We start from the raw sequence: 15,632 nt of genomic DNA, 5'->3' as shown, positions 1-15,632 counted from the left end.
TAGGAGTGTGTGTATAACTTAAATACTACATCCTAGGGCTTTATGAGGCTAGGTCCCTGCATAAAGTCATTATAACAATAGACATTCCAGTAAATAAAAATAATCACAAGGCACTTATCATTTGTATCTTTAAGAGTAGTAAAGGGTTTACTAGCAAGCCAGAATACAAAATTCTTAAAAAAAATGTTTCTCAAGTCCAGGTCTTCCATAATCCATGTGTGTGCCAGAGATTCTTCTACGCCCCCCCCCCCAAAAAAAAATGCCTCTAGTACAGTCTGTCTGACATACCTCTTTCTTTATTACCCCATGCCACTCTATAACTGCACTATTTCCTTGAGGGAACTGCCTACCAGGAGCCTCACCCATATAACTGATGGTGTCTAGCTTCTCCAGGATGGGTCTCCAGCTCCTGCTTTTCCTTTGTTCCTCATGGACAACTGTGCATGGAAACTCCTGAGGAAAAGCTTTTCCCTCATTGATTTTTCTCTCAAGAACTTGTTGGCAAGAATTTGATCACAAAAGAGAGACAAATTCTCTATCACACTCAAGGGTTTCTCCATTGAGTGGCAAATCCTCTTTCTATTCTTCTCTTTGTACCACAAGGATGATGGTAATTTCTGTTGAACAATTCTAGAAGCATAGTCAAACTTTATAGTAGGTTGGCTGTTTCTAACAGATAACCCTCTCTGAAACTTGGAATAGGAAAGAAACATGAGAGCCAGAGTTTAATCCCTGCCCACTTAATCACCAGGGATTAAGTGAAGAAAGATGGTATATTAGGCCAGTTACCCCTTAATTATTTTTCACTTTCACAGTTCAAATAATTGTGAAATTTTCTTGCATTCCAAAAATTCTGGGGAATTCAAGTTTCATTATCAAATTTGTTCCACTTTTGTTATTTTTTTATAATTGGCAAGAAAACGAGCAATTAAGAAGTCACAGTAATCTCATAACCAGACAATCAATGGGTCTGTGCTGCCTGTCACTACTTGAGCCAATTAAGTAGAGACAGGGTTGAATCATATATGAGCGTTTATTCCAATAATGTCGACCGTATGGGAGAGCAGTAGGTCATCCACAAAAATCTGCTCTGCACCCCACCATAAGGCAGCTGTTTACATTGGGTATGAGGACAAAGATTACATGGGGAAGTAGGCAAAGGGTATGCCAAATGGGCAGTTTACCATCTTCAAAGGGCTAGTGATATGCAAAGGGCTGGGGGTCTTCAAAGGGCTGGTGATTCTGGTTTCTGCAACAAGGTTAGCCCCCTTTGTTCATACTGAAAGCAGACTATAAATCTAGCATCTGGGTAAAATTCTATACTCAGAATTGGTGAACCATTCATGCTCCCTACTGGGTCCTCACTTTGGGAGATCTAACTTCAAAAGCAAATGCGATATTCTCAGTTTGTATCTCCCTGTCCAAATTTGCCCCAATGATTTAGGTATGAGGGTCATCATAACCTTGGTTTCCTGGGTTTTCCTCTTTGTTCTGATAAATCCATAAATAACTCTAATTCATAGGACCCTCCAATGTTATCTTTCCTTTTAAAAAAAATAGAACAAGATTGTATAGCTAATCTTGCTATAAATTGCTTCTGCATGGATAGAACCTGATTCTCCTTCATCAAGCCTTTTTCTATCTCATCTCACAAAAAGTATTCCAATCTAAACTGGACAGAAAGAACATTTTTTTCTTTTTCTGATTATCTATAAATTCAACACATAAATAGTAGGCAAATTCCACTGAGCCAAATATATCTCCCAGAAAGTGAGTCCTACATGAAAATGGAAACCATTATGTCTTATAGTCTACGGATGACATTTGTAGACTTCCACTTTGCTATTGGGCTGTATGAGCTTCAAAGAATTCCTAAGGCTGAATTATGCTAATAGAAAATTTTAACCACAATGCAAAATCCTTTTCCTTGACTTTTGTCATTCTTTCTCTCTGCAAATCCCTCTAGAACCAATGATCAGGAAGCTTTCAAAAACCATTGTTGTGAGGGTATTACTATATGCCAAGGTATTGCTCCCTTCAGTCCTCAGAGAAGGCAGGGAGCTCACAGGTAGCTTTTAGCTGAAGGCAGCTTTGTTGCCTCTGGTTGTAGCAACCTTGTCCATATACTCTCTGGGACTGTGCAAGGACTATTATTTTCTGTTTGTCTCCTAACATGAAAAAATGTGTTGCACAGCAATATTTCCAAATGTGCTTAATTGTTAAGTCTCACTATAACATGCAAATTGAGCAGATTTGTAATGGTCTTGTCATAGTTTTATGTCCTATGCTTGGGAAACACTTTGCCCACATGGCTCACTGCCTTATTACATTCAGAGAAGCTTTCTCTGACCATTTCCTGTAAATTAGAAACTCCTAAGCCCCACAACACATGTCCAATTGCCCATACTCTGCTTTCCAGGATGTGAGGTAGCTCTTACAATTACGTGAGACAATGGATATAATGCATCAAGCATATCGTCTGGTCCACAGTAAGGACTCAAGAACTATCATCCTTTCTCTCCACCACCATCTTTCCCTTGCCCCTCATGACCTTAATAATGCTTACATACATAAATAGGAAGTGACTTTATCCCAGAGCACCTTCAGAATGCAGAGATATTTAGTGCTTTGCTGTACATTTCAAAGTAAAAAATAACACAAGCAAAATAAACTACCTTGGTTAGCGAAGGTCAGGCTGCCCGGCAATAAACATCCACACTAGATGTAGGTCTTTACCTTTTTTAATTCACTGGCTTATTTGCCCACATAAAGAATCAACAGAAAATGCAGGCCAGTATGTGCAAGAGAGGAAGGTAAGATCAGATAACAGTTTTGTAGGAGCCACCGTGACATGCCCTCAGTCTCATCAAAGCAGCCGGGGCATCGGGGAAGTTTTGATGCTGTTTTGCCACCAGGCATTGAGCAGCACAGTTAGTAGGAAGGGAAGATGACACCTCTGCATCTCAAGTACTTTCCCAGTACAGGCAAGGACACAGAATTCACCATGGAGAAAACTTTTGTTTTCCTTGAAAATTGTGTTATTTTGCCTTTTGCTTATGTTTGGGACGAGGTCTTTGTCTTGTCACTTCCAGAATCAATTCAAATAGCAATTCCAAGAATTAGAACTGATCAGCATTAAATAATCAACTTGAATTTTGCATACTTTTTTATTTGAGTCTACATTTCTGAGGTTCATTTTCCTTAATACAAAATACACCTACAATTAGTTCTAAAAATTTGACTTAAGAAAAAAAATGAACTTACACATTTAACGAAATAACAGCACTGGAGTTTTACTTACACGCTAAAACAGAAAATAAAACAACAATGAGCCCTGACTGGGTAGCTCAGTTTGGTTAGGGATTGTCCCCATACATCAATGTTGTGGGTTCCATCCCCAGCAGGGCACATACAAGAATCAACCGATGAATGCATAGATACGATACGTGGAACAACAAATAGATGTTTCTATCTCTCTGTGTCTCCCCTTCCTCTCTTTTTCTAAAATCAATAAATGGAAATTAAACAACAATAATGGCTTTATTATGTAGGATACATACTAGGTACTCTAAGGTTATTAGATATTGAACAGTGATAATTAATAATCAGACAAGGTAATTGGGTTGCTTTGGATTTCTGTCCTTGTTGTTGCCAATATTTCCTCCTAATCATTGTCTTGTTTGAGGATATAGATGGCTTATTTATGAAATTAATTACAGCGTAGGATTAAAATCAGGATTAAGTGTATTAGATGGCATGACAAGACGAGTGCTCTCTATCTCCACCTGCTGGAGATGAGGGTCAAGCCCATACCATGAATTATAATAAGAGTAAATATAAAGAAACTAAATCAAGGGATTTCAGAGCAGGAATGAATCGATAAAATCAGGTAACAGGGATCTTGTATTTTTTTAATAAGTGACCAAATTGAGGGTGAGTAAATGACAATTCCAGGCAAAAATAAATCAGTTGTGTGAGTTTAGGAGGAAAAAGATAAGTAAGACGTCAAAGACAAGAGAGACTGCTGATCAATATAAAACGCAGTGCTAAGCAGCTGCCAGGTAGGGTATCTGGAGAATTTTGAAATAGAAGCATCGTATTCAAAAGCAGAGATGTGATAGAAGTCCTCTCTCGTTTGCAACCGAATGTGCATAGGAAGTTCTGGATCAAACTTGAGTGAGGAACATGCACACCCTTGACTGTGTCTCACAGGAAAATAACCAGGAAGAAGTGATTCAGCTCAACTTACATTACGTGTGGAAAAGCTCATGGAACAGAGACTGAAGAAAAAAATAAATTTGAAAAATGCACAGTTGTATTTAAAAATGATAAAGACTGCTGCTTAGAACAGAGACTTGTGTATGTGTTTAACTTCAGATTACTGGTGATTGTAGAAACCATAAGAAGTGAATCTTCTCATAAATACAAGAGATATATTTTAAATGGGGCAACAGCCAGTATAAACTGAGACCATATTATTTCTGGCACCATTCTATAAAATTTCGATATACTGATTCATGTAAATCCTATGTCAACCTTACATTCCTAGGCATGCCTTCAACCCCTGTGACCAGGTGCAACCCCAAAGGTGAGAGAGACAGTCTTTCCTTTCAGCTGTGCAGATAGAAATGTGTGACATCACACTAAGGACTTCTGAGGCTACCTGTACACTTCCTCAGGCCCAGGCCCTCATCTGAGTGATTTACAAGTTTAATTCACTTCATTCACCAAAGAACCCCATGAAGTGTTATTATCATTGTCGCTTTATAAGTAGAGAAACTGAGGCACTGAATAACTAATACATGTGTCCAAGTTTATATAGGTAGTAAGTAGTGAAGCCAGGGTACAAATATCTGGCTTCAGAATCATGACCTTAACCACCAGGCTAAATTGCATCTTATTATTTTCAACTAGAGGCCCAGTGCCTGAAATTTGTGCACTCGGTGGAGGGGGGATGGGTTGTCCCTTAGCCCAGCCTGCGCCCACTTGCAGTCCGGGAGCCCTAGGAGGATGTCTGACTAACAACTTAGGGCCGGGAGTGGGCTAAGCCAGCAGTCGGACATCATTAGAGCTGCCGAGGAGGCGGGAGAGGCTCCCGCTACCACTGCTGCGATTGCCAGCCGTGAGTCTGGCTTCTGCCTGAGCAGCGTTCCCCTGTGGGAGCACACTGACCACAAGGGGGCAGCTTCTGCATTGAGCATCTGCCCCCTGGTGGTCAGTGCGTCATAGCGACAGGTCATTCTGCTATCAGGCTGAAACTGGCTCTCCAACATCCCCCAAGGGGTTCTGAATTGCAAGAGGGCACAGGCCAGGTCAAGGGACCCCATCGGTGTACGATTGGGGTTGGGAAGGGATGTGGAAGATTGGCCAGCTGGTGTGTCCAGGGCGTGTCCATCCCATCTCGCTCATTCCCAATTGTCCGGACCCCAGCAGTAAGCTAACTCACAGATCAGTACACATCATAGTGACTGGTCTACCAGTCTACTGTCTGCCCCCTGGTGATCAGTGCATATCAGAGCAAGCAGTTGAGCGGTCTTAACATATCATTAGCATATTACACTTTGGTTGAATGGCCAGCTGGACGACTGGACACTTAGCATATTAGGCTTTTATTATATAGGATATCTTTGCAGTGCCAGCAAAATAGTAACAAAAATGCCTGGAATGAAAGGTATCTCTGTGCTAACCACAGTTAACAATACAGATTGGATGAGAACTCCATTATGGCTACTGTGGTCAGGTGAATAGGTAACTTACAGGGTTCTGAGTCAGTGGACACTTGTATATTCTGACTTTATGTAAGGCAGTTATAATTTTTCATGTCAACTCTTTATAGATTGCCTTAATATGTTAACCTTAGATACTATATTTATTAGTTCTCTTTGAGGAACAGAAAACCATTGGAGGTGGAGATGAAAAAGCACAAATTATTTTGAGAAAATACATAGATAGTAACAGAACTACGTAGACAAGTGCATAGATAATTCTCCAGAAGAAATTGGAATCAGGAATTGGAATACTATTAGAATTCTTGATGCTTTAGGCATGTTCTTTGCTGTGTCCTCCTCTCTTCTCCCTCATTTAAACCATTGACTTTTTTTGTCTCAAATTATTCAGAGAACAAATTACTTTTAAACAACCATACTACATTTGTCAAAATCGGGAATTAAACATTGATAACTCACTCCTCTCTAATATGAACTCCATATTTAAATTTTACCAATGCTCTTAATAATTTCTTCAGAATTACATAATTACATGTTTGTTGTTTACTTATTTACTAATTTATTAGATTTTTACAGTCTAGAGTTCAATCAAGCCTTTCTTGTTGTTTCAAAGCATCAGTGTTAGAGTGTGTAGCTAAAAACTGATATAATTCATTTCTAAACTCAATGAGTTATAAAGTGTGAGATGGAGCATTTCCTACAGCTTAAATACCCATGCCCTTTGGTGATGAGGGAATTGAATTCAGTGAGAGAAGTGATGTATCCAAGGCATGCAGCCCAGAAAAGAAGATGGAAAGAATTACACAGTCTTAAATCCCAGGCCAACAGATTTTGTTTATCTCCTGTCACTATAGCATCCCGTTCTGTTTGCCTTCTGTTGCCTTTTCCGACTTATTTACATGGCAGTGTCTAAAATATTAAGCTTTCCATGATTGAAGGGCAAGTGGGTGCTTAGGAGGAAATCCAGGGCACCATGCTTTGGCATTGCTCATTATACCACTGACAAATCAGAAACAGCTCAGCAAAATAATTTCCTATTACTCATGCTGTGTGAGCTAAAGATGGTTAGAACATAGAGTCTGTAGAATAAAGAAAGGAAGCTGTAGGTTGTTTTGTGACTCTGATATTTTAGATGGATTTCAGGAGCATTCTAAACCCTGTCAGTGAAATCAAGTAAAAAAAAAAAAAGACAGAATGAGGAGGGAGTATCTAAAGCAAAAATGAGCACAGAATGTCTAGGTTTCATCTCTTTCACTTCTTACCCTGAAAACTATTTCTTTTTAATTTTTTTTATTGATTAAGTTATTACATATGTGTCCTTATCCCCACATTACCCCTATTCCCCCCACTCATGCCCTCACTCCCCTGTTGTCCTTGTCCATTGGTTAGGCCTATATGCTTGCATATAAGTCCTTTGGTTGATCTCTCTCCCTTACCCCCACCCTTTGCTACCTTCCCTCTGAGGCCCGACAGTCTGATCGATGCCTCTCCGTCTCTGGATCTGAACTTGTTCATCAGTTTATGTTGTTAATTATATTCCACAAATGAGTGAGATCATGTGGCATTTATCCTTCTCTGACTGGCTTATTTCACTTAGCATAATACTCTCCAGTTCCATCCATGCTGTTGCAAATGGTAAGAACTCCTTCTTTTTTACTGCAGCGTAGTATTCCATTGTGTAGATGTACCACGTTTTTTAATCCACTCATCTACTGATGGGCACTTAGGCTGTTTCCAAATCTTAGCTCTGGTGAATTGTGCTGCTATGAACATAGGGCTGCATATATCCTTTCTAATTGGTGTTTCTGAAAACTATTTCTTTCTCTCTTCTGTATTTCCTTCCTTCAGAAATATATTTAACAAATACTACGTACCATTCAGGGGCAAATATGCAAAGAGTTCAGAACTAAGTGACTCAGTTACCTTACCATAGGAAGCAGCTATGGAAATGAGCAATAGGATCTAGTAGTAAGCGTGTGTGTTATGTACAAGGTGTTGCCCTCTGCCCATTGAAACTGATGGTAAATAACATGATAATTCCAAGCACAATGCACAGCACCAGAGTATGAGTTCCTACATCGCTACATTACTCTGCTCAGGTTGCAACGAATAAAAGAGGTACTATTTTCCATTCACAAAGACTCACAAAGAAGAATTTCTCAGCTCTGTGACTTGTAATTACCTGGTTGACGAAACCTTGTGAAAAGCATTATTTTCTCCTTTTTTAACAATAGTTTAAAAGATTAACTTATGTTAAATCACTATCCCCTCTTAGTACACTTTGTCTTCACCATAACTTGTCATCATAAAAAAAAAAATCTCTATGTTGGACCAAATCTCTTCAGGATCAGCTTGATATCTGCATCATATATCTAGTAACCTGGGGAATGGTATCAACAAATAGTCTCTTTAACCACTGGGATTCCATGAGCAAAATCCTGGATCTACATTGCAACTTGGCTGAATGACCTTCCACAGTAAGAAAGTGGAAAGAACATGCAGGCAGTATTTATAGTTTCAGATGCATTATGGGTTTCAGTGAGGTTGGTTAGATAATAGCGGGCAAGTCAAACTTGTGTGGCAAGAAAAGGAATTTACAAAACTAGAAACCTGAGTTTTAGGGGACATTATCATAAATATATATATATATATTAGTGCCAACCTTAATCAACAAATATTACATAAACTTAGGCAGAAGGAGAGTCGATCTGATGTTGAGTTTATGAGTAGCTAAAAGAGCTCCTCAGATGCTCTCTTTCTAAGGCCAGGATTGTCCCAGAGATAGGTGCCTACTGCTATGTGCAGGGGTGATCAGTGTGGGAGTTATGTCTTGTTTAGCTGTGTCTCTAAGAAACCAGGGCACCACTGATAGCATATTGTAAAAGATCAATTTGATTCCATGGAATGAATACTAAACCAGTTGCAACAAATGTAGTAATTAACTTTAAATTGACCCTGAGCCACTGGAAAAAATAAAACACAAAGTTAGCCTGAGGTATACCTTTTAATAATAGTGACCACCAAAATGATTCTGAGAACAAACATTTTAAAAAATCAGCAATTAAAGGGGACAAATCATGTATTTGGCATCATCACATTAAAAGATAATGATGGTGCCCTGACTGGTTTGGCTCAGTGGATAAAGCATCGGCCTGTGGACTGAAGGGTTCCAGGTTTGATTCCAGTCAAGGGCATGTACCTTGGTTGCGGGCACATCCCCAGTAGGGGGTGTGCAGGAGGCAGCTGATCGATGTTTCTCTCTCATCAGATGTTTCTAACTCTCTATCCCTCTCCCTTCCTCTCTGTAAAAAATCAATAAAGTGTATTTTAAAAAAAAGATAATGATGGTAACTAAATTATTAACCAATGTCCTGAGCCTATTATATAAATGGTGACATTTAATAAAAAAAAATCTTATTACACACAAAGATAATATTTTTATTTGCCTATTAGGAGACTTTGAGACTAGAGTTGCCCACACTCACAAAGTTACAAAGTGGCTGACCCAGATCTAATTCAGATTTGCCTTACTGCACACGCAAGCCTGGTCAGAGCTTACTCATCTAGAAAAGAGGTCTGCTGTTCCCATCAGCCTTGGGGAGTGCATTTTGGCATATGTGGACTGGGTATCTGGCTGGGAAACACTGTGCTTCCTGCTGCTAAGTGCCGTGTCATTTACCAATGAATGCTGTGTTAGCAAAGCATGATGCTCGAGAAGAAGTCTGTTCCTCGTAAGCTACCTAGGCAGCAGGCTGGATCTATTATAACTCAGAAGGGGAGCACCTCACTTTCACATGAACGAGCTTCCATTTGAGCAACACAAGAGAAGAGGGACCCAGTTAACCAGGCCTGAGGGCATCACCAGGATAGAGGCTGTTCAATACACAATCAGAATAAGATTTTTTCAATCAATACCTCTAAGGCCTACACGTATAAAGAGACATTTCAATGGAAGACATAATAAAGGGGTAATATGCAAATTGACCCTAACGGTGGAATGACCAGCAATGACCAGTCGCTATGATGCGCACTGAACACCAGGGGGCAGATGCTCAATGCAGGAGCTGCCCCCTGGTGGTCAGTGCACTTCCATAGGGGGAATGCTGCTCAGCCAGAAGCCAGCTCATGGCTGGCCAGCGCAGCAGCAGTGGTGGGAGCCTCTCCCGCCTCCACGGCAGCACTGAGGATGTCTGACTAATGGGTTTAGGCCCGCTCCCCTGGGGAGCGGGCCTAAACCATTAGTCGGACATCCCCTGAGGGCTCCCGGGCTGCCAGAGGGATGTCTGATTGCCAGCTTAGGCCTGATGCCCCAGGGAGTGGGCCTAAGCCATCAGTCGGACATCCCCTGAGGGGTCCTGGACTTCGACAGGGCCCAGGCTGGGCTGAGGGACCCCCCCCCCCCCCGCCTGAGTGCATGAATTTTCATGAACCGGGCCTCTAGGGAGACTATAATAGGAGATGGTGGTAAAACAGCCTCCCTGGATACCCTCCAGATTAACATACTGTGGAATCTTTTCATTGGGTTGAACTAGTGACTTGTTTCTAACCAATAAAATACCACACAGGTGACAAGATGCCACTTTCATGAGGAGGTCACAAAAGATGACTTCCTTCTTGATGACAGACCCTCATTGCCTTTTTCGCTTATTCACTTTAATAAAACGAGCTGCCATTGGGGAGAGGCCCAGGTGGCAAGAAGCACCAGCCAACAACCATCAGCAGCCAAGGCCCACTGTCCCACGGTCCCTGAGAACTCAGCCTGTCCCTGAGTGTGCTCGGAAGTCTATGCTTCTCTACTCAAAGCTTCAAATGAGCTGCAGACCCTAGGTGAATATTGATCACTGCCCCGTGAGACACTATGAAGCAAAGGATTCAGAGAAGCTGTGCCCAAATCTGACTGCAGAAACTTGGAGTTAAATACACAGTGGTCAAAACTGGGTTTACAGTTGTTTGTATGGAAATTAATACAATAATTAATAAAGAATAACACAAGAATAAAACTCTGTGCTTCGCACATTCGCAACTCTAAACCTGCTTTTGTCCACACCTATATTAGTATCGTATTAAGTCACCAAACGAGGGGGTCATTTGTTATGTAGCAAGAGATAATTAATACAGAGGAATTTACTGACAGAGGAACTGTAAGTCAGCGATCCTAAAATTAATCATATTTACCTAAATTGGTCACGCACCAGGTCCCATTTCAGCCACCTGGAAAACCTGGGGTGAACTCAGCAGCTATTGCAAATCACTTTAACTATCCTCTGCACGGACCTCACAAATGTGACCGACATTTCTCTTCTGTCACCTTCGTTCTGCAGCCTAGCCTGAAGAAAGCACAGGGGGCTTTAAAAAGAAAAAAGATGGAAAACTGAAATGGAATGTGAAAGCATGAATTCAAAGAATGACTATCTTGTGTTATAGCCTGTAACTGTGAAAACACTAACTCCAGTACTTGGGGGTTATTTCTAATATAATCTTATTATAAATTATAACTGAAACACATTATAAAAGAAAATTTTGAGTCCACTTACATTACTAATTTTGGAACACATTCTTTGTATAGAATTAATTGAAAAATGACTTTTAAACAAGGAACAGTTTTGTTAAATCTTATTGTGTTGGTGCAATAAGATTTAATATAATGAGGAAGTGCGTAATGAAAGACATTTGCTTTGTCAACGAGAAATTGAGATAAGTTAAATATTTATTATGTGAATAGTTTCCTCTTTCATTTTTTCACTAGATCAGTTTCTTAACCTATTATAAGAAAATATATAAATAGTCAAGGAGATCATATATTTTAGGGAGTTATCTAACTCAATATTACACTCCGGACAGTATTTCTTCGTAGTTTTTCTTACCAATCTAACTTGCCACAAGGTTCACTAGGATAGCTTCCTTTACTTCAAAATTTCACATATCCTAAATATCTTAATATTTGCTGTTACTACTTAAAACTAATGCATTTTATGCTGATTCCCCTCAGTAACCCTGTTAACAACCATCTGAATAAATATTATTGATCTCAATTTATATATAAATTGGTATACAGAGGCATATAGAGGACAAATAACTCCCCAAGGTCAAATAGCAAAGGATAAATTCATACACAGGCAATCTGATCTCAAAGCCCGTTCACCTAAGCTATTTGACATACTGTTCAGTATCTGCACATTGAGCACTGATCATGTTTACATACACAGTTTTCTCTTTCTCTCCTGTTCACTCCTCCCACTCCACCTCTTCCTCACTCTTCCTCTTCCCACCCTCCTTTGCTGTTTGCAAACTGTGTAAGCATGTCTTACTTGACCTGTTCACCCTGGTTATTTCAGACTCTTAGTTCTTACCATTAGTAAAAGAAAAAAAACAAAAACAAACAAACAAAAAAACAACAGAACCCACATGATTTCACAAAGTTTTCCAATTCCACTAATATTCATGCTACTTATTTATGCCATTCACTTTGACATTCATTAACTGGAATTGTAGAATATTTTAACTGTGTGCCAACCTGGCCTGAGTTAATGGGGAAGACTTCAGTTTGGCATTTCCTAAACCTGGCTAAAGAATTTTAGAAATTACAGACCCCATTACATCTACTCCTGTACCACCTACACCTCAAATTGTTATTATCCAATAATCCTTTCTGAATGTCATCTTCTTTCAAATATTTAAGGTGGATGGCTGAGAAGAAAGCTTATCAGAGAGAATTTTTAAATATTGATGTAGACTTCATCCTACTGGTCAGTCATGTGGCCCAATGCAGTAGTATAGGACAGTCATTAGGACCATGGATATAAAGCTAGGCTACAGCACCTCCCACTCTATCTGGGCAACCATGGGCAAACTACTTAACTCCCTGAATTTCAATTACATTTACAAAATGAAGATTATAGTTTTTACCTCATAGTTTCATTATGAGTATTAAAAAGAGATTGATATCAAGTGATACATAAGTATTTATAAAATAAAATATGAACATGTACATGATGAGAAAGTAGAAGATATCAATGAGAGACATGAACATGTTCTATCCCATGAGATAGAACGTGCAGCTCTTGGATGATGGGCAATCATGGTTAGAGCCCAACACTCCATTTCCTGATGCCAAAGACCTCGTGTAAAACTCCCTTCTGAGTGATGATTTTGCACCTAAAATACATTCTCCATTTTCTAGATTTAAAATTTGTTATTATGGATAACTTTGTCTTTGTCCTTCTTAGCAACTAAATAAGAGTAACTTGACTCCAAGTAATACAGACTGAAAGAGAGGATTCAAATTGTTACTACTGAGAAAATGCTTAATACAATGTACAGCACATAAAACAATTTTAATAAATTATAGTATTATTTCTTCTAGTCCATCTTTATTATCATTTAATTATTCTAACCTATAGGAACAAAATCTATGATTTGTCATTCCCTGATTAAAAATCTCAGTGGTTCAATACTGCCTAATAAAAAAAAATACCTAACCTTAGCTACATTTTCATCAATCTCTCTCCTATCACTAATCTGTTACAATAAAGTTATTTTATGTCATTAAAAGAGGCTCAGTTGTGAGTCTCTCATCCTGATCTACCACACATTCTGCTTCTTTGCCTGTTCTGGCTTCTGAAAAAGAAACATGTTTTCGTTGTTTTCCTTGTGCTCTACCTAGTTGCCCTATATACTTGACACAAAATTATGCAGCTTTACTTTATTAAAAATTATATATATATAATTTTATATATAAATTACATATAAAATATATAATTAGTGGCCTGGTGCATGGACTTGTGCACATTGAAAGGAAATAAATTAGAAGAAATATTTTAATATTGCTATTCACCCTTTCTCTGCCCTTTATAATAGAAGTGTCAGAGATGAAAGAAATTTAGCAAAATGTATATGAAAATAATATATAAATTGGTTAATAAATATATAACAACAAAGACATGATATAAAAACAAAAACATGATATAAAAACTAAAATATGATATAAAAACATTGATAAAAACAATGACTGATAAATTGATTAAACTTATTCTAATATCTCCCTGTATACCACATTAAAAGTAAAAACACTCTCTAAGTGCCTGACTAATTCCCCTTGTGATGAAGTATTTACAACTTTAACATCACACGCTCTTCAAATTTGTGAGAAAGCAACATATAACTGACCATGTCCGAAAACAGTCAGGTAGGAATTTTCCTACTCTGTCTAGAGGTTGTCCTTGTGATTTATTAATATAGTCATAGCAAATGCTGGCATCATGGGAAATTGTCTTCAAATTAATTTAAATGGGAGGCCAGTGTCAGACGGGGACGCCAGCTTTTGGCTTCAGAGGTACATTGTGCCAATAGCTGGTCTTCAGACATGTGCTGTCGATGACGCCACTTTCTTTCAGCTTCAGAATGTCAACAAAAACAACCAAATTCACAACATACAATGACAGATCAAAACACATGTGTGTGATTGGTGCCAGCGAGAGCTTTATATGTATGCGCACTTAGCCTATATGGTCGGTCACTTAGCCTTTTATATATAGAGAATTTTTAGTTATACAACAAAAATGCCTTGCTGTCAAGCCCTATAGTAGGTTGTCATATTGTAAATTCTCAAAATCAGATTCACAACTGTATCCAACATCTTACTGTGAATAAGAGCAAGACACAACTAAGAGATTTTACAAATGCCAATCATTTCATCAAACAGTTACTCGGGATAACTCCTTAGAGGGGTTTTACTTCTTTTCATGTCCTCCTGCCATGGGTCTTAAACAATCAGAAGGTTTGGGAAATCAGCATGTATACTAAGATCCCATTATCTCCTTTAGCTATACTCCTGAACATAATACGGTTGGCATTGTGAGTGCTTGTAATTAAGGAGCTGGCTCTTGAGGGCATTTGAAATTCTTGAGCACCTGCTTTATTTGACTGTTCACAGAATGTAATGTTAGCACTGGCACCTTTACCCATTTATAAGTCAATTCAGCTTCACATCATATGGTGATGTTCATATTGCATGGTGATTAATTATTTAAAAGTATTCTAATGTTTTATTAAAAATATAAAATGTATATCCATAGGTAATATCAAAATTGTCAAAATTAAAAATAAATAAAAATGACTTTGAAAAGGTTGATTTTATTTTCACATATTGATTTTATTTTCCAATGAAAACAACTCTATGGGTTAGTAAAATAAAATTTTCTTCTTTGCTCTGCTAAATACTTTTTTTCTGGGACAAATAAAATATCTTATTTTAAAGTTGAAAAATGTATCCAAATCATGTCAATCTAGTGCAGCGGTTCTCAACCTGTGGGTTGCCAACCTGTGGGTCATGACCCCTTTGGGGGTCTAACGACCCTTTCACAGGGGTCGCCTAAGACCATCGGAAAACATATATAATTACATATTGTTTTTGTGATTAATCACTATGCTTTAATTATGTTCAATTTGCAACAATGAAAATACATCCTGCATATCAGATATTAACATTACGATTCATAACAGTAGCAAAATTATAGTTATGAAGTAGCAACGAAAATAATTTTATGGTTGGGGGTCACCACAATATGAGGAACTGTATTAAAGGGTTGCGGCATTAGGAAGGTTGAGAACCACTGATCTAGTGGGGAAAAAATATATAAAATACAGATGTTAAGGGTCATGAAGCTAAGTAGTTTGACCAATTTTGTCTAGATGAACAACTTTTTCAAAACATTTAGTCATACTGATCTAAGTTAGGGATGACAGATCCATTTATAAGTAGCTCTTCCCTTGGGCTGTCACTAATCTGTCATCTATACAGCTCTTCGTTCATTCATAATATTAAATGCAAATATGAAGGTCAATTATTCTTCTCCACTTTACTAAATTGCCCACTCTGACATTACAAGGAGTAATTTTGATAGTTAT

Source organism: Myotis lucifugus, unplaced genomic scaffold (assembly GCF_000147115.1).
Source record: "Myotis lucifugus unplaced genomic scaffold, Myoluc2.0 scaffold_288, whole genome shotgun sequence".
In the NCBI taxonomy this organism is placed as follows: Eukaryota; Metazoa; Chordata; class Mammalia; order Chiroptera; family Vespertilionidae; genus Myotis; species Myotis lucifugus.
The sequence above is the reverse complement of the archived record's forward strand: the minus strand, read 5'-3'. Positions refer to the sequence as shown.